The sequence below is a fragment of the Hordeum vulgare genome, chromosome 7H, assembly GCF_904849725.1.
Source record: "Hordeum vulgare subsp. vulgare chromosome 7H, MorexV3_pseudomolecules_assembly, whole genome shotgun sequence".
Lineage (NCBI taxonomy): Eukaryota > Viridiplantae > Streptophyta > Magnoliopsida > Poales > Poaceae > Hordeum > Hordeum vulgare.
Window position 1 is genome coordinate 134,659,404 of NC_058524.1, and position 19,694 is coordinate 134,679,097.

Sequence of the window (19,694 nt, forward strand, 5' to 3'; positions counted from 1 at the left end):
GTCGCCGGTCCCGTGGCGAGGACGCCATCTGGATCGGCGTCGCCATTCTTGACACCGCCATGCCTTTACTCAGCTCCCAGAGTGAGGCCATCGGAGCTCGGGGTGCAGGGGAGAAGACCATTACAAGCGCAACCGTTCCATCTTGAGCCACTCCATGCGCACCATCCGCTCCGCGCTGCTGCACCCGGACTCCCCCCTGGGGCCCAGCTCCCGCCTGCGCGTCGTGGAGGACGAAGGTGACTCGGACATCGAGAACCTCACCAACTCCGTCATCGACTTCCACCTTAGTGAGATGGCGACCACCGCAGGGCTAGTGCACCCGACAGATGTCGCCAAGTCCTCCTCCACCAACGTCGCGGCCACGGAGAAGCTCGAGCTGTCCCGGACTTCTCCGACTACTCCAGCTTTAACTCTGACATCTCCGGGGAGCTCGAGCGACTGGCCGTTGTGGCCGGCATGCCTAGATCTGACGCGCTGGACCTCGCCGCCGTGGATCTAAACGATCTCGGCTCCATGGATCTTTCGGCAGACACGGTGCCGCTCGAGCGCGTGGAGCCGTTCGTGGTGGCGTGCGTGCAGGCGCTTGGGCCTGACGTGGCGCCCGACGCACGGCGTGCGGTGGCGGCCAGGATAAGGTTGCTGGCCAAGCACCGCTCGGACATCCGCGATCTTGTCGACGTGTCTGGGCGATCCCCGCACTGGTGCCGTTGCTGCAGAGCACCAACCCGGTGGCATAGGAGAACGCGGTGACGGCGCTGCTCAACCTCTCGCTCGAGGAGCGCAACCATTTGGCCATCACGGCGGCGGGCGCCATCAAGCCGCTCGTCTATGCGGTGCGGACCGGGACGGCCTCAGCCAAGCAGAATGCTGCATGCGCGCTGCTCAGCTTGTCGGGCATCAAGGAGAACCGCTCCACCATCGGCCCGTGTTGTGCCATCACGTCGCTCGTCGCCCTGCTCTCCGCGGGCTCCACACGGCAAAGAAGTACGCGCTCCCCAAGCTCAACCGTCTCTGTTGTCCGCGGGCTGCGGCTCCTCCTACAACGGAGAGGCCGAGACCCCAACCGCGGCAGGAGTTTTGGGGACTTGGGGCGGTGATCCGGCGATTTTTCTCAGCGAAGAGAGGGATTGTCGTTGGTGGTCGCAGACTCGCGGTAGTTCGGGAGGGAGGGATGCCGGGAGTTGGAGATTGGGTCGGGGAGAGGGTGTAGGACGTGGGTTCTTCCCTGTTTTTGGGTCGATTTGGTGGGCGAAGTTTTCGGCAAAAACAATTCTTCTTCTTGTTCGCGAATGACGGCAGGGAGAAGGTGGGATAGAAGAAGGTTGAACCATCACAACAACAGATTTTTCTTTAATAATAAAGATAATATGTGTTTCTATAAAACAATAAATGAGGTTATCTATGATACTATGTATACTAAGCGCAACCTTATGATGGTTAGCTGAATTATCACCATGCATTTTATCTCAGTTATTACTCTGTTTCCAAATATAAGATGTATTAATTTTTTTAAAGTCAAACTTTTTAAACTTTAACGAAGTTTATTGACAAAAATATCAATATATATAATACAAAATCAGTATTACTAGATTCTTCATCCTGAAATATATTTTTAGATTATATATATTCGATATTGCAAATATTTATATATTTTGCTATATTGTTGATCAAACATAGACAACGGTTGACTTTTTGAAAAACTAATTACCTTATATTGAAGAACCGAAAAAGTATATCTAAATGATATTGCCTTTAATTAATTTAGGGGTTAGATTTACCAATCTTCTGACGTACTCTCTCTGTAAACTAATATAAAAGCGTTTAGATTACTAAAGTAGTGTTCTAAATGCTCTTATATTAGTTTACGGAGGGAGTAATTCGAAAGAGAAAGTAAGGAGTAAAAAATAGGGAGATATGTCACACAACCTATATTACATGGCGTAGGCAAAGGAGCCAAGAGAGTCATATCGCCATTAACATATCAAAATCTATTTTTACAAAAGCTCAACCTAAATAAAAACTTTTTATAACTTCCCCAATCTATACTCAAATCATATCTATATGATGGTGTAAGATTTAGAAAAATAATGTCTGATCAACACTCCATTGGGGGAAGATCCCAACGAAAGCCTTGGTTGTTGTCTAGTCAGGCAGCATAGATCTTGGAGCAAGTTGTTTGTCACGTCACGCCCATGTACCCCTTCGCTGCCTAAGCCAAGCGCCCGAATGCTTCTCTGTAACCCCAAATGACTCCCACCCTCTCGACCGCGATTTAACATTTCTCCTTATATCCTTTTACGGTGAGAGAGATAGACGGCGAGATGCGGGGTGACGAAGACCATGGCGGCGAGCGCGGAGCCCCCCTGGGCCCTGGTTGCGACGATGGCGGGTATCCCATGGATATCGGCGGCACCAGCGAATGGGCTTGTGTGGTGCGCGTTGTGGACAGCAAAGCAGCGGAGACGACGACTAGATTCGTGATGCACTACAAGGAATATGCTAATCCACGACGCTATTTTTTCGTCCCTACATCATCACGGTTTTTAATTTACGACGATCTCACAACGAAAAACCAAGCGTCGAAAACGGAGCGTCACAAATGAACAGCAGCGATGTTTTGATCAAAATCATCGTAACTTTTACGATGATTCCTCGATTGTCGTAACCTTTACGACGATCCTAAATCATCGTTGGCAATCTAACCCAGTCCTATGTGGCAGTCCTACGTGGCAAAATTACGACGAAATCAAAACATTGTCGGGACCCTGATCCTAAGTCATAGGAATCTAGCCTGTAACATATCGCATCTCTTTGCGGTCTCACGCACGGTTAACTCCGCGGCTGCAGCCTTACCTTAGCCGGGACCGTTTGCGTCTTTTGACTCACGTATGCAATAGTGTTGCTAGCATCCCAATGTCAAAGAACCCGGATCGACAAGTCTAGTCACAAACCAAAGTGGCAGTACCGCACAAGGACAGGCATACATGACCCAACAAAGCAGGTGTCGGTCACCAGCGAGTGTAGACGAGTCGTAGCAAGCTACAAGGACTCCATTACATCGCGTGACATTTCCCAAAAGGGGACAGACACAGCAGCCAAGAAGGACACATGCCGGTCAACCAATGTGTCCGGAGCAGTAGCGAACTACCAAGGCTCGTTGGATCACAAAGGGGCATTTCCTTGTAAGGAGGGCTACTAAAGTTCACGACCAGGTGATCGAACCCCATACATATCAAGTACGACACACGTACGCATGGCATACCGATAAGTATAGATACATCGATGGCATCACAACATAACCATAAACATACAAGCTTTATCTAAGAGGCTCGGAAGAGCCACACACATAATATTACACATTAAGGGTCTCACGACCCATAATAGCAGTCATTCAGTTACAAGCCAGCGGAAGAGTTTAAAACTGTCTGAGTACACACAGTACATCTGGAAGGCACATGGCCTGAGTATACTAGAGACCCAACATAGGGCCAGATCGTACCAGGGACACCAGCTACTCGTCGTCGTCGATGTCTACGAAGAACCCTCCATTAGGGTCATTAGCAACCTCTGCAACATTTATTAAGCAAACATCAGTACGAAGGTACTCAGCAAGACTTTAGGATAACTATCTACTCATGCAATGTATCAATAAGGTTTTGTGGGGTTTCATGCGGAAAGCCAACATTTGACTCGTGGCTAGACAACTTGCATTTCGAAATTATTTTGACAACTTGATTTCTCGCACACGAGTCCACTAACACCACAACAATACACCATCGTGGAATCATTCCGTCTCCATACGGGAATGCCGTCCACGACACTCACGCTTATCTTGACAATTTTACGAGTAGCCATTTAAGTTATCTATGAACAACATATGTCTCCAAGTAGTCCATATCCGCGGACGCGGCTATTTGAATAGATCATTACCCTGCAGGGGTGTACTTCGTCACACCCGCTCTCGCCACTTATCGCCATGTGCATGTCATGCACCTCGGCAACCTTCAAGCGGAAGCCCAGCGAGGGAGTCGGCCACGACCGTTAACCACACTAGTACCTAGTCCAGGTTTATCGCCTATCTGAGAGTAACCCGTACGGAAGTCCGGTCGAGGTTTCCACCACGGCCTCAAACGATGTGCGCAGGGTTCCCAAGCCCACCATCCGGGTGCCACTTGGTACACCGTGCCACTGCCTACCGCATCACAGCCCACCTCTCAGTTCAGCGCTATGCACGGCCTCCAGCATGACTATAAACACAAGAAACTACTTGCAACTCCTGGACCGAGTACTAAGCGATTAATAAGTCGAGCGGGGTGATATTTCAGGGCCCAGCATGTGGTAGTATCTAGTCCTGGATTACATACACGGAACTCAATTCCTAAGGACGGTTCCAATGAAACAACCCGCCATGTACTCCTACACAGCCTTTCACCGGTACCTTTACCAAATCAGGTTCAACACACAACCTTTGTTTACCGAACAGATTCTCACAATTCTGTTCATCTCCCAGATGACAGACCATACACAACTCTAAGCATAGAATGCATAGCAGGATAAGACACATCATGCCTCAAGCAACTACCAGGCATGCTAGGTTGCAAGGTTCGGCTATTTACTGTGACAAGGATAGGCCATGCAAAGGAAGTGGGTTCAACTAACGTGGCAAAAGCAGTTGAAGCATTTGATCCTAATGCAATAAATAACTGCGGGAGCAAGAACATGGGATTTATCGGGATGATCAAAAATGGTTGCTTCCCTTGTTGCTCAGAGGAGTGACAATATCCGTCACACGAATATTCGGTGGAATCCGGGGGAGCAGAGCCTACCGAAAGGAATGACAACAATCCATAACAATCATATGCAAACAAGATGATGCATGAGCATGGCATGACAATGCAAGGTGATAAATTAATATAGCTAGCATGAATTAGGTTTGAAGTTGATTTGAATCAAATTCAAATATCACTTCAAACAAGGTATTCTCGGATACTGTTTAAATTGATTCGACCTGATGCTCAGATCAACTTGAGGTTAACATGCATGGGATGACATGTTAAGTTGCTGGTTTGGATTTAGAACAGTGTTTGATCATGTCATTCATAATGAAATTTAAATATTTTCCAAATTCCATTTATAAAGTATTTATAAGAATTGACTTATTCATTAATCTACATGTTTGGGTTCTGTAACTTTTTCAAACATGATTGAAAATAGCATATTCAGATTCCTTGAATTTTTCTGATACTTTTTCATATATAAATTATTTTCATTGGAGTTACAGATTAATTTCTATGAATTTTTGAAGTTTTAAACATTTCTGGAATTATTTTTATACTGGAAAATACTTTTACTGCATCAGCATGACATCAGCAGGTCCAACTGGGCATTGAAAGTCAAACCTGACCAGTGGGACCCACTGGTCAGTGTCTCTGGTCAGTGTCTCTGGTTAGTTTTAGATTAAAATTAGACTTAATTAGCTGATTAATCTTACTGGACCCACATGTCAGTGTCTTATTAATTTATCTGATTTATTTTTATTATTTCTAAACTATCCAGAGGCTGGCCCCATACGTCAGTGGCTCAGGCCAGCTGAGATCCACCGGCGGCGAGGTCGTCCTCGCCGGCGGGGAGCCTCCGGCGACCCCCAGTACGGTGGAGGGCATCGGAAACTCACCTTCGACGGCCAAACTCACGGCAGAGACCATGGGGAGAACGGCAACTCGACGGCACGCACGATGGGACAAACCCCAGGGGCTGGGGTGGCCGGAATCAACGCCGGCGATGAGCTTGGCGGCGACCAAGGTCGGCCGTCGTCGAAGCCGTCGAATACGAGGTCAAAACGCGCGGGGCTGGGCACCTAAAGCATCTACGTGATGTCCTGAGGCTGCTGGTGCCCTCAGACGGACCAACCCTTCACCGGAGGCTACCGGCGACGAGCTGCAGCGGCGGTCCTCGACGGGCTCCGATGGAACTCAGCCTAGAGGAGGGGATCGACGGGGAGAGTTTAGGGAAAATGACCGCATGCTCACGGGGAGTGCAGAGCAGGGCTTAGACGGCTCGGGGAAGGGCTAAGGGCGACGAATCGAGCAGAGCTCGCCGGCGGCCGAAGGTTGAAGAAAACGGTGCCGTGGGCGTTGCAGGGCTCGGGGAGGCTTCGGCTTCTGCAGGGAGGACCAGATCGATGAGGCGGAGTTAACAGCACACCCAGAATGAGGATCCTATGGCTAGGGGCACGAGCAGCTCGAGCTCGAGCTCCTGTCAATGGCGGCAGAGGGGATCGGGAGAACCGAGAGGAGAGGGGGAGGAATGAGCACGGGAATGGATAGGGACGGGCTCGGGGAGCTTATCCCCGTGCTTGCCAGCGCGAAGCGGCGGCCAGGCAGGCGCACAGGTGCGTGGAGGCGCGCGGCGACGCGGCGGCCACCTCCTGCTCCTACTAGCGAGGAGGAAGACGGCAGGGGGAGCTGGGCTGGGCCAGGTGAGCGACAGGTAGACCTTTTCCCATTTTTTTTCTGTTTTATTTCTGTTTTAATTGCTGAAATTGATCTACTATTTATTTCAGCTCCCAAATAATTTGTAAAAACTATGTTAAGCACCCTAGAATATTTGTTGGAATATTTCCAACCATTCCTAAAGTTTTCAACATTTTTGAAAGTTTAAAGTTTCTGATTTCAAATTTAAAACTTGAAACCAGTAGCTTTTTGCATTTATTTAAAATGCTTAAAGTGTCAAGAAAAAGGTTTTCTTCATTGCTTATATACTTTCATGATTTATCAGAAAGTTTGAACTTTTCTTGAGGCCATTTTGGGTTCATTGATTTTAACTAGTTTGAGATTTCCTTTATTTTGAGAAGTGGCTAGGGTTTTAGCATTTTCCTTCACCACTTGCTTTGTTCTAGTTGAGAATTTCCTAGATGCAATGCAAAGAAAACATGAGCACAAAGCTAACTTGCTTAAGGTGTCAGGGATGTGACAACTCACCCCCACTCAAAAGAATCTCGTCCCGTGATTTAGAAGTCGTCGGGAATAACGCAGGATACTCAAGTCGGAGACAATCCTCTCTTTCCCAAGTTGCCTCCTTTTCAGAATGATTTGACCATTGAACTTTAAGAAACTTGAGGTTTCGACATCGAGTGGTAAGCTCAGCTTGATCAATAATACGCACGGGGTATTCTCGGTATGAAACGTTATCTTGGAGATCAAGCGTTTCGTGGTCCACTTCATGGATAGGATCCGAAAAGAAACACCTGAGTTGCGAGACATGGACGACATCATGAACCTTGGAAAGATGCGGAGGAAATTCCAACTGGTAGGCAACTTCTCCTCGTTTAGCAAGAATGCGAAAAGGACCAATGTAACGAGGAGCCAACTTGCCCTTGATACCGAATCGATGGGTACCCTTCAAAGGTGTAACCCAAAGGTAAGCCTTCTCGTCAACTTCAAAGGTCACAGCCTTATGATGACGATCATATTGGCTCTTTTGACGAGACTGGGTTGTTTTCAACTTTTCACGGATAATGCGAACCTGCTCTTCTGCATCCTGGATCATGTCCGGGCCAAAGAGTTGCCTCTCTCCGGTTTCTGACCAATTAAGAGGGGTTCGACATCTTCGTCCATAGAGAACTTCAAAAGGGGCTTTGCCCAAGCTTGATTGATAACTATTGTTATAAGCGAATTCGGCGAATGGAAGGCACTTCTCCCAATTCATACCGAACGAAATAACACAAGCTCGGAGCATATCTTCTAGGATTTGATTCACTCTTTCTACTTGACCACTTGATTGGGGATGGAAAGGAGTGCTAAAAGATAGGTGAGTCCCCATGGCATTCTGAAAACTTTCCCAGAAGCGAGAAGTAAAGATACTTCCACGGTCCGAGTTAATTTCCAGGGGAACACCATGAAGAGACACTATTCGAGAGATATATAACTCTGCTAGCTGGCTAGCTGTTATACTCTCACGAACAGGAAGAAAATGAGCCACTTTGGAAAGACGGTCAATGACCACAAAGATAGCATTATTTCCTTTCTTGGTCTTGGGAAATCCGGTAATGAAATCCATGCTAACTTTATCCCATTTCCATTCAGGAATAGCTAGAGGTTGGAGGGTGCCAGCAGGCCTTTGGTGTTCTGCCTTAACTCGACGACAAACGTCGCAGTTAGCAACGAACTCAGCAATTTCTCTCTTCATCCTAGTCCACCAGAACCTCTGGCGTAGGTCCTGATACATCTTAGTACTACCGGGATGAATGGTGAGAGGAGAATCATGAGCCTCCTTAAGGATTAACTGCCTTAGATGTGGGTTCTTAGGAACCACTAGACGATTCTGGAAGAACACAACACCTTGATCATTTATGGAAAATTCTTTAGCGTTTCCGCTAGAAATATTCTCCTTGATCCGTGATATACCCTTGTCATGCTTTTGGCCAGCTATAATTTGATCCTTAAGAGTAGGCTTCGCCACCAGGGTAGAAAGGAATCCTTGAGGAACAATATGAAGATTCAACTTCCGAAAGTCCTCATAGAGATGTGGTTGACCTTGTTATAGCATCAAATTGTTACAATAAGATTTACGACTTAGTGCATCGGTCATAATATTGTCCTTCCCCGGGGTGTAAGTTATCGCTAAGTCGTAATCCGAGATCAACTCAACCCACCGTCTTTGCCTGAGATTCAAATCCTGCTGGGTGAAGATATATTTCAGACTTTGGTGATCAGTGAATATTTCGCAACGATTACCCAGAAGGTAATGTCGCCAGGTTTTTAGTGCATGGACCACAGCTGCAAGCTCAAGGTCATGTGTGGGATAATTATCCTCATGTGGACGCAACTGTCAAGATGCGTAAGCGATCACATGACGATCTTGTATGAGAATGCAACCTAATCCTTGTCGCGAGGCGTCACAATAGATAACAAAGTCCTTAGAAAAATCTGGTGGTAGCAACACAGGTGCGGAAGTCAGGCGTCTTTTCAGTTCCTGAAAACTATGCTCACACTGTGGTGTCCACTCGAACTTTTTAACCTTCTTGAGGAGTTCAGCTAGAGGCTTTGCAACCTTGGAGAAATTCTCGACAAAGCGGCGACAATAGCTCGCTAGACCAAGAAAACTCCTAACTTGCTTAACCGATTCAGGTTGAGTCCAATGAAGGACAGCTTGAACTCTCTCGGGATTGACATCAATACCCTTACCAGAGATTACGTGACCTAGATAGGTCACTTCTGGTAACCAAAATTCACATTTTGAAAACTTGGCATAAAGGCGATGCTCTCGAAGTTTCATCAATACCAGCCTTAGATGCTCGGCATGTTGTTGTTCGTTCCTCGAGTAGATGAGAATATCATCGAGGTATACCACGACGAATTTATCCAAATACTCCATGAAGATTGAATTCATCAGACGAGAGAAGGTGGCTGGGGCATTGGTTAAACCGAAGGACATGACGGTATACTCGTATTGGCCATAACGAGTAACAAAAGCCGTTTTTGGAATGTCCCCGTTCTTGATCTTGATTTGATGGTATCCCAACCTCAAATCCATTTTGGAAAAGATTGAGGATCCAGTGAGCTGATCGTACAAGTCGTTGATCCTGGGGAGCGGATACTTGTTCTTTATGGTGACCAGATTAACTGGTCGGTAATCTACAACCATCCGATCCGTTCCGTCTTTCTTCTTGACGAAGAGGACGGGGCAAGCCCAAGGAGAAGAGCTAGGACGAATGAAACCTTTATTCAAGGCCTCATCTAGTTGCTTCTTAAGTTCGGCTAGCTTCAGGGGTGCCATCTTATAAGGTCTTCTGGCTATTGGGACAGTTCCCGGAACAAGATCTATCACGAACTCTACATCTTTGTCAGGTGGAATTCCTGGCAGTTCCTCTGGAAAAACATCCGGGAAGTCACGGACTACCGGAATGTCTTCAAGTTCCGGAAGAGGGTTGGCATTTAAGGAATAGAGTTGGCATTTGGCAACTCGAGTAGAGACATTTACTATCTCACCCGAGGGATGGGTAAGCTGGACATTTCTAGAATGAGTATCAATCTTGGCATAGTGAGCTGACATCCAGTCCATACCCAAGATGATATTAATATCCGAAGATTTCAAGGCTATCAAAGAGGCTAGAAAAACTAGCCTGTCTACTAGAATTTCATTGTCATAGGTTATCCTAGAGGTTTGCCATTTACTACCAGGAGTTTGGACAACCAATGGAATTGGCATATCACAAAAAGACATGTTATGCAACTGTGCATAACTTTCCAAAATGAAGGAATGAGAAGACCCAGTGTCAAAGAGAACGGACGCTGGGTGATGATTAACAAGAAGCGTACCCAGCATGACATCGGGATCCTCTGCAGCTTCTTCTGCTGACACATAGTTCACACGGCCACATGCAGGAGTTGGCTTCACATAGAAAGCTTTGCCCGACGGACTTTCCGGGTTGTTTGGCACCCACACTTTGAGGACACTCACGGGAATAGTGCCCTAGTTCTCCACACTTGTAGCATATCACTTGGTTGGCACGTGGTGCAGCATTGCTAGCTGGACCACCAAAGGTTTTTGCTGGAGGGTTGGCCTGATTCGTCTGAGGCGCCACGTAGGATGGCCTCGGAGTGTATCTTGGCGGCAGAGAACTGTTTGGAACCCACAGCTTGCATTTTCGGAATGCGGAACCAGAAGATGGGCCAAAGTCACGGGAGTGCTTCCTTGTGGCTTCAAAGTCAGAATGACCAGTCTCGGCACTGATCGCCTTGTTGACCAGGGCTTGAAAGCTTGCACACTCGTGGAGGCGCAGATCATGACGAAGCTCAGGGCTCAGACCCTTACGGAATCTTGCTTGCTTCTTGGCGTCGGTAGACACCTCCTCTGTTGCATAGCGGGCGAGAGTACCGAAATCGCGGCTATAGGCATCCACGGTCAACTTGCCCTGAGAGAAGGCACAGAACTCCTCTCTCTTTCTGTCCATCAGGCCCTCTGGAATATGGTGCAGATGAAAGGCTGCACTGAAGTCTACCCATGTGGCTACTGGTTCAGCAGGGCGCATAGCTTCAAAGTTCTCCCACCACAGATTGGCGGGTCCTTCCAGGAAATACGCCGCAAAGGTCACCTTGTCGGCCTCAGACACATTCGCAGAGCGACTCTTGCGTCAGATGTTGCACAACCAGTCATCAGCGTCGAGGGGATCGACGGAATGATGAAACTTTGGAGGATTCAGCTTCACAAAGTCGTTGATGGACACTGCAGCATTCCTAGGCTGACGAGCCGTATTCTGCTCAATACGGTCTAACAGTCGGTTGGTCTCCCTTTTGTTTCTCTCTGCCTCAAGCATCACTTCCGCCAGAGAGGGCGGGTGAGGCAGGTCTTCCTGCGACGCTTGACTACCCTCGCCTTGCTCATGACCAGGGGCACGGTTCAAGCTGGTGAGCACCATCCTGACAAACAAACTCACAGCTTAGACCAATATCATATCAATACTAGCTATGGATTAAGAATGTACTGAACACACGGAATGCGGAAATGAATATCCGGACAGCATGGTAACAAGCAACTGCTATATATACACCATGGTTCATACACACCCTTACATAGTTCAGTACAACCTTAACCGAAGATCAAACTACTGAAATTATGAAACTACTCATCAAAGGCTTACAAACTTCCTATACATTATTTATCTAGGCCTCTGGAATTCATTCCACATCACACGCATACTTCACAAGTCACACAGGACTGTGAACGTACGGCTACTACCATACAATCCTTCCGCTCACAGCTCAGGCATCCGCATAGAACATCTCATAGAGATTACCTCCATGACCTGGAAGCTCAACCTGCGGATCAGGAAACACTCTAGCCTGAGATTCCTGGGATCCATAAGGACACAGATGTGGCCTTGGTCCCCTGACTGGTGGTAAGAGGGGTCCCCGAAGAGGGGTGACTCCTCCTATAGCTGGCCAGTCAACGTGGGCCGGAAGATGGGTCCTAACAGGGTTTAGCATCTCCATCTCTCCGTACCCTGTCTGGACTACCGGTGCCAGCTGCGTCAAAGCCATCCACAGACGGGCACGTGTAGCATAAAGCTCCATGCGGAGAGCACGAGCATCCCTGTCTCTGTTCTCTAGCATCTCAACAGTGGACTGCAGTAGTGGATCCTCCATAGAAGAATCAGAATAGACTCCACCGAGGTATCCCTCTTCACCAGGCTGAGAGGCCGGAACATATCAGAACTCTGAATTCTGCAGCAGTGCATGTCTCGCTCTCATAATGGTCAGCATTGAATAGGCAGCATCTTGTACTGCCATGTCAACAGTGACTCCCAACCCATAGGACCAATGGATTGGCTCCTCAGCTCCAGGGTAGTCTGGAAATACCCTAACAGTGCAGATGTACTGGCTCTGGTTGAAGTCTCGGTACTGTTCCTCCACTGTGTACTCGGGGTACCAGCGGTAACCGCACACCGACATCACCCTGACCAGCATGGCCGTATGACCCGGTACATCAATGCACCTGGTCAGACGTACCACGTGTCGAGAAGGACGACCAGGCATCTGTAAATAGAGAGTAATGCAAAAGCATTAGAGCTCTGAATGCAAAATTGGGCAGCATAACGGCTGTAAATGCTCAAAAACAAATTTTGAGACAACCCCAAATGGAATAGCGTGACCACTCAACTATCAAGTTCAACTCTCTGATCATCAAACTTACTTCCTTTTTCCTAGGAATAAAAGAAACCCAAATATCTCTTGACCCGTAGTCCTAAAATCTACCGATCAGAAACACGAGCCTAGAAGAAGATAAGTAACCTAGTCCTTAATTCCCGTAGAAAAGACGAGGATGACCAGAATAGAATAACTTGAGAAGAGAACCAGAGTATTACGTTCCCTTCCATAAACAATTCCCTTATATATAACTAAAGCAATTCTAGACTCAACTTCGACCAGTTTGGCTTAGTAATCCTACAGTCAGTCAGGCTCTGATACCAACGCTGTCGGGACCCCGATCCTAAGTCATAGGAATCCAGCCTGTAACACATCGCATCTCTTTGCGGTCTCACACACGATTAACTCCAGGGCTGCAGCCTTAACTTTGCCGGGACCGTTTGCGTCTTTTGACTCACGTATGCAATAGTGTCGCTAGCATCCCAATGTCAAAGAACCCGGATCGACAAGTCTAGTCACAAACCAAAGTGGCAGTACCGCACAAGGACAGGCATACATGACCCAACAAAGCAGGTGTCGGTCACCAGCGAGTGTAGACGAGTCGTAGCAAGCTACAAGGACTCCATTACATCGCGTGACATTTCCCAAAAGGGGACAGACACAGCAGCCAAGAAGGACACATGCCGGTCAACCAATGTGTCCGGAGCAGTAGCGAACTACCAAGGCTCGTTGGATCACAAAGGGGCATTTCCTTGTAAGGAGGGCTACTAAAGTTCACGACCAGGTGATCGAACCCCATACATATCAAGTACGACACACGTACGCATGGCATACCGATAAGTATAGATATATCGATGGCATCACAACATAACCATAAACATACAAGCTTTATCTAAGAGGCTCGGAAGAGCCACACACATAATATTACACATTAAGGGTCTCACGACCCATAATAGCAGTCATTCAGTTACAATCCAGCGAAAGAGTTTAAAAATGTCTAAGTACAGACAGGACATCTAGAAGGCACATGGCCTGACTATACTACAGACCCAAGGTAGGGCCAGATCGTAGCTGGGACACCAGCTAGTCGTCGTCGTCGATGTCTACGAAGAACCCTCCATTAGGGTCATTAGCAACCTCCGCAACATTTATTAAGCAAACATGAGTACGAAGGTACTCAGCAAGACTTTAGGATAACTATCTACTCATGCAATGTATCAATAAGGTTTTGTGGGGTTTCATGCGGAAAGCCAACATTTGACTCGTGGCTAGACAACTTGCATTTTCAAATTATTTTGACAACTTGATTTCTCGCACACGAGTCCACTAACACCACAACAATACAACATCGTCGAATCATTCCTTCTCCATACAGGAATGCCGTCCACGACACTCACGCTTATCTTGACAATTTTATGAGTAGCCATTTAAGTTATCTAAGTACAACATATGTCTCCAAGTAGTCCATATCCGCGGACGCGGCTGTTCGAATAGATCATTACCCTGCAGGGGTGTACTTCGTCACACACGCTCTCGCCACTTATCGCCATGTGCACGTCATGCACCTCGGCAACCTTCAAGCGGAAGCCTAGCGAGGGAGTCGGCCACGACCGTTAACCACACTAGTACCTAGTCCAGGTTTATCGCCTATCTGAGAGTAACCCGTACGGAAGTCCGGCCGAGGTTTCCACCATGGCCTCAAACGATGTGCGCAGGGTTCCCAAGCCCACCATCCGGGTGCCACTTGGTACACCGTGCCACTGCCTACCGCATCACAGCCCACCTCTCAGGTCAGCGCTATGCACGGCCTCCAGCATGACTATAAACACCAGAAACTACTTGCAACTCCTGGACCGAGTACTAAGAGATTAATAAGTCGAGCGGGGTCATATTTCAGGGCCCAGCATGTGGTAGTATCTAGTCTTGGACTACATACACGGAACTCAGTTCCTAAGGACGGTTCCAATGAAACAACCCGCCATGTACTCCTACACAGCCTTTCACCGGTACCTTTACCAAATCAGGTTCAACACACAACCTTTGCTTATCGAACACATTCTCACAATCCTGTTCATCTCCCAGATGACAGACCATACACAACTCTAAGCATAGCATGCATAGCAGGATAAGACACATCATGGCTCAAGCAACTACCAGGTATGCTAGGTTGCAAGGTTCGGCTATTTACTGTGACAAGGATAGGCCATGCAAAGGAAGTGGGTTCAACTAACATGGCAAAAGCAGTTGAAGCATTTGATCCTAATGCAATAAATAAGTGCAGGAGCAAGAACATGGGATTTATCGGGATGATAAAAAATGGTTGCTTCCCTTGTTGCTCAGAGGAGTGACAATATCCGTCAGACGAATATTCGGTGGAATCCGGGGGAGCGGAGCCTACCGAAAGGAATGACAACAATCAATAACAATCATATGCAAACAAGATGATGCATGAGCATGGCATGAGAATGCAAGGTGATAAACTAATATAGCTAGCATGTATTAGGTTTGAAGTTGATTTGAATCAAATTCAAATATCACTTCAAACAAGGTATTCTCGGATACCGTTTAAATTGATTCGACCTAATGCTCAGATCAACTTGAGGTTAACATGCATGGGATGACATGTTAAGTTGTTGGTTTGGATTTAGAACAGTATTTGATCATGTCATTCATAACGAAATTTAAATATTTTCCAAATTCCATTTATAAAGTATTTATAAGAATTGAATTATTCATTAATCTACATGTTTGGGTTGTGTAACTTTTTCAAACATGATTGAAAATAGCATATTCAGATTCCCTGAATTTTTCTGATACTTTTTCATATATAAATTATTTTCATTGGAGTTACAGATTAATTTCTATGAATTTTTGAAGTTTTAAACATTTCTAGAATTATTTTTATAATGGAAAATACTTTTACTGCATCAGCATGACATCAGCAGGTCCAACTGGCCGTTGAAAGTCAAACCTGACAAGTGGGACCCACTAGTCAGTGTCTCTGGTCAGTTTTAGATTAAAATTAAACTTAATTAGCTGATTAATCTTACTGGACCCACATGTCAGTGTCTTATTAATTTATCTGATTTATTTTTATTATTTCTAAACTATCCAGAGGCTGGCCCCACACGTCAGTGGCTCAGGCCAGCTGAGATCCACCGGTGGCAAGGTCATCCTCGCCGGCGGGGAGCCTCCGGCGACCCCCAGTACGGTGGAGGGCATCGGAAACTCACCTCCGACGGCCAAACTCACGGCAGAGACCACGGGGAGAACGGCCACTCGACGGCGCGCACGATAGGACAAACCCCAGGGGCTTGGGTGGCCGGAATCAACGCCGGCGATGAGCTTGGCGGCGACCAAGTTCGCCCATCGTCGAAGCCGACGAATACGGGGTCAAAACGTGCGGGGCTGGGCACCTAAAGCATCTACGTGATGTCGTGAGGCTGCTGGTGGCCTTAGACGGACCAACCCTTCACCGGAGGCTACCGGCGACGAGCTGCAGCGGCGGTCCTCGACGGGCTCCGATGGAACTAAGCCTAGAGGAGGGGATCGACGGGGGGAGTTTAGGGAAAATGACCGCATGCTCACAGGCAGTGCAGAGCAGGGCTTAGACGGCTCGAGGAAGGGCTGAGGGCGACGAATCGAGTAGAGCTCGCCGGCGGCCGAAGGTTGAAGACGACGGTGCCGTGGGCGTTGCAGGGCTCGGGGAGGCTTCGGCTTCTGCAGGGAGGACCAGACCGATGAGGCGGAGCTAACAGCACACCTAGAATGAGGATCCTATGGCTAGGGGCACGGGCAGCTCGAGCTCGAGCTCCTATCAATGGCGGCACAGGGGATCGGGAGAACCGAGAGGAGAGGGGGAGGAATGAGCACGGGAATAGATAGGGACGGGCTCGGGGAGCTTATCCCCGTGCTTGCCAGCGCGAAGCGGCGGCCAGGCAGGCGCACAGGTGCGTGGAGGCGCGCGGCGACGCGGCGGCCACCTCGTGCTCCTACTGGCGAGGAGGAAGACGGCAGGGGGAGCTGGGCTGGGCTAGGTGAGCGACAGGTAGACCTTTTCCCATTTTCTTTCTGTTTTATTTCTGTTTTAATTGCTGACATTGATCTACTATTTATTTCAGCTCCCAAATAATTTGTAAAAACTATGTTAAGCACCCTAGAATATTTGTTGGAATATTTCCAACCATTCCTAAAGTTTTCAACATTTTTGAAAGTTTAAAGTTTTTGATTTCAAATTTAAAACTTGAAACCAGTAGCTTTTTGCATTTATTTAAAATGCTTAAAGTGTCTAGAAAATGGTTTTCTTCATTGCTTATATACTTTCATGATTTATAAGAAAGTTTGAACTTTTCTTGAGGCCATTTTGGGTTCATTGATTTTAACTAGTTTGAGATTTCCTTTATTTTGAGAAGTGGCTAGGGTTTTAGCATTTTCCTTCACCACTTGCTTTGTTCTAGTTGAGAATTTCCTAGATGCAATGCAAAGAAAACATGAGCACAAAGCTAACTTGCTTAAGGTGTCAGGGATGTGACAAACATCATAGTTGAAATCAGCCCAACCCACTTCAATTGATCACATGGGCTGGGTTTTTTTTTGGCTTTTTCTTATTGGGCCTTAGCCTATTTACACACACTTCTAGTATTCTTTCGAAAAAAATTTATCATTATAATTTGGGCCATGGCCTTATAGTGCCCAAATACATTTGGTCTAGTTTCAGTTTTGGCCCTTTTTCATTTTTGAATTCAGCAACTTTTTGTTCCAAAACTTGATTCCATTTCTATTTGTTGGGCCTTTTCAACCCAATTATTTGTCCAATAATAAATCCAACACTATTTCATATTCAAATCAAGAAAACTCCAAATCGAATTAAAATCATCCATTATATAACATCACATAATACATCTCCCAGGTTTACATAACACAATAACTCATCTCATGAATACATTTCCTTACACAGGAATATAGCAAGAACGAATAGAATTGCACAATAGAACAATGCCACATGAGCTACTATTCCAACAATACAATGGACTTCATTCCACTCTCCTATGAGACATGCTCGAGATGCGACAATTTGTCATCCTACAAGAACATTACACTACACATGAATCAATCAAAAGGAAATAAATATAAAAAATATTAGAAATGAAAAGATTTGTGTTCATCCTGAAGATGATGTAAAAAAGAAATGCGAACAAAAGTGAGAGAGACATGCACTTAGTTTCCACTCCATTTTCATCCCTAGTGCTAGTGCATCATTATTCTTAGAGGTTGTGTAAATTAAAGGAGTGTGCAGTATGTGTAATATGTACTTTAGGAACCTTTCGGCGTGCCGCATCTCACTAAATTATTGTTGATGGTAGCTTTTTGGATCAACAAGCTGCTGCATATAGTGAGCTTGGGTTACATTTATTACACTAGTTATAAAAAGATGGATAAGAATACTGGCACAATATAATACTCCTACTGCACATATAGTTAAATAACATTTGTGGAGTAAGTGTTAGCGGCAGTTTAGCTAAGAAAAAGGAAGTGAGCTTCGTGGGTGGTGCTGGAAACGGTAACAGATTCAGCTGTCAACATACATGGACAAAGAACAAGTAGCACCTAGAACTTAGAAGGAAAGTCAGAATATAAATACATACATAGTACATGATAATAATATACGTACAAGGAAGAGAGGTTGGTCAATCTACGCTTTCACTATACGCAGACGCAATACCACTTCTAACTGATGAGATTATTTTAATTTTTTTTTCATGTCTAGCTACAGTCACAGCTTGCCGATTATTTTAATTTTTTTTCATGTCTAGCTACAGTCACAGCTTGCCACACAACGTGCTCAGTGAAGAAGTGAGCGCTCTCGCAAAAATCGATGTATGAATACTCAAAATCTCAAATGAAAGGATTCAAGCTTGCTTGCTGGTGCAGCCACAACATCAACTCGAAATCGATGTATGATCACTCAAAATCCCAGATGTAAGGATTCAAAGGCATAGCTGGTCCATCCATGGCATCAACTCAGAACTGGAAAATGAATGTTCTGTGCAGGAGTTGGAATGTACCAAGTGCACAAGCTCATATCTATGTATGTTGCTATGGAACCAAGGTAAAATCATGAATGTGTTTGTTCAGTTGTGGTACTACCTCGATAGATGTGGCGGAACTTCCACTCGGTGCCGTACAAATCCTTGGCGACCAGCTCCTGAGACGGCCGCTGCTGGTTGTAGTCCTGCGTTCCTGGAACCAAACCAGAGAGCTTGAGCAAACAAGTTGACTGAAAGCGCAATGGCAAAAATAGCATACTTAGCCGAGTAATTCGATAGGAAGTAATTGTTCTTATCATGGGTTCTCAACTAACACTATGTTTACCAGATAAGGTATAAAAGGACATTGATAATGATTTCCCCAATGCCACCAGTCTTAATAAGTACACCTCACAAACAGGGAAATTATTGTATTGATTTTTCATCTTTCATACATACAAAAGTTATAAACAGTAAGGGTTCTAACATTGTCATCATGTAACTCAAAAATAAATTTTTCTCAGTACTGTATGTTCATTATAGCTATACCTATGCATATGAAATTGTGTGCACGTGCCACAAAAAGGCTCCTTCAGGAGTTAAGAACAACAAATTAGAAGAAATTTGCTATATATACAGGGTTAATTAAAACAATAGGTATGTTTCCTTTAAAAGAAGTATATGTTTAACAGTAGGAACAAAAACTGTTAGTTATGTACATTCATTGCAAACAAACCTATAAAGAAGAAGAGAAACCGCTACTCTGCTTCAATCATCAATCCAACATTGCAGACACACCTAGGAAGCGCTAAATTGTTAATAGGATTCTTCCTTGCACGTTTATGTTGGTTAGCTCGACTTCAGGTTACTTCCTAAGTGTGCGAGCCTGTGAAACCTCATTTCAATTCATTTCATTTTGGCTTTTAGCCCCTCCAAGTGCATTGGAATTATTTGCAGAGCGTACTAGGTTGACGACTTATATCCTGCTCATCGCAGTCCTGTCGAATTATGTTCAATACTA

The 19,694-nt window shown here is 46.0% G+C and overlaps 1 pseudogene; it reads left to right on the top strand.

The window, feature by feature from the left end:
* Positions 1-154: 154 nt before the first annotated feature.
* LOC123408489 lies at positions 155-18,496 on the top strand (annotated as a pseudogene).
* Positions 18,497-19,694: the final 1,198 nt, after the last annotated feature.